Source organism: Sceloporus undulatus, chromosome 8 (assembly GCF_019175285.1).
Source record: "Sceloporus undulatus isolate JIND9_A2432 ecotype Alabama chromosome 8, SceUnd_v1.1, whole genome shotgun sequence".
Taxonomy (NCBI): domain Eukaryota; kingdom Metazoa; phylum Chordata; class Lepidosauria; order Squamata; family Phrynosomatidae; genus Sceloporus; species Sceloporus undulatus.
In genome coordinates this window covers 6,805,056-6,806,093 of record NC_056529.1, presented here as the reverse complement: position 1 = coordinate 6,806,093, position 1,038 = coordinate 6,805,056, and the positions used below count along the sequence as shown (strand labels likewise).

Below are 1,038 nucleotides of genomic sequence, written 5' to 3'. Positions count from 1 at the left end.
GAGTCTACTGCTTATTCCAGAAGCCTCCTGGTTCTTCTCCTCCACTGTCTGTTTGTTGTCACTGCATTCTTCCATTGCCTTGCACCCTCCCTTTGACCCATTGTCATAGAGTCATAGAATCATAGAGTTGGAAGGGATTGCAAGGGCCATCCAGTCCAACCACCTGCCATGAAGGAAATCACAATCAAAGAATCCCCAACAGATGGCCATCCAGCCTCTGCTTAAAGACCTCCAAGGAGGGAGACTGCACTACACTCTGAGGGAGTGTGTTCCACTGTCAAACAGCCATTACTGTCAGGACGTTCCTCCTAATGTTGAGGTGGAATCTCTTTTCCTGTAGTTTGCATCCATTGTTCCACGTTCTAGACTCTGGAGCAGCAGAAAACAAGCTTGCTCCCTCCTCAACATGACATCCCTTCAAATATTTAAACAGGGCTATCATATCACCTCTTAACCTTTTCTTCTCCAGACTAAACATTCCCAGCTCCCTAAGTCGTTCCTCATAGGGCTTCATGGTTTCCAGACCCTTCACCATTTTAGTCGCCCTCCTTTGCCAGAAAGGCAAGGCAGAGAATAGTGGCACAGTGAAAGCCAGGAAGAGAGGCTGAGCTTCCAAGGGTACCTTCCTAAGAGGCCTTCCATATTTGGAGTTGCCCCTGGTATTTGTCTTAGTTATAATCATAGTATCACAGAATCAAATTATGAAGTTGAGTGTCCCGCATTTGGGGAAATCACAGTGGTCAGCATACCTGGAGTTCAGTGGATGAGCATCACCCTGTGAAAACCATCTTTATGATCATGGTATTTCCCTTGCCAGGTAAGAATCATAGAGTTGGAAGAGACCTCTAAGACCATGCAGTCCAACCCTCTCATTCAAGAACATGCAATAAAAGCACTCCTGGTGTCCATCTCCTGCTTAAAAACCTCCAAAGAAGAAGACTCCACCACCCTCTGAGGGAAGGTGTTCCACTGTCCATCAGAACTTACTGTCAAGAAGTTCTTACTGTCAGGAAGTTATCATAGCTGACTACAATCCAT

General features: G+C 46.1%; 1 pseudogene; it reads right to left on the bottom strand.

Moving 5' to 3' along the window:
* Positions 1 to 671: 671 nt before the first annotated feature.
* On the bottom strand, positions 672 to 825 carry LOC121914977 (annotated as a pseudogene).
* Positions 826 to 1,038: the final 213 nt, after the last annotated feature.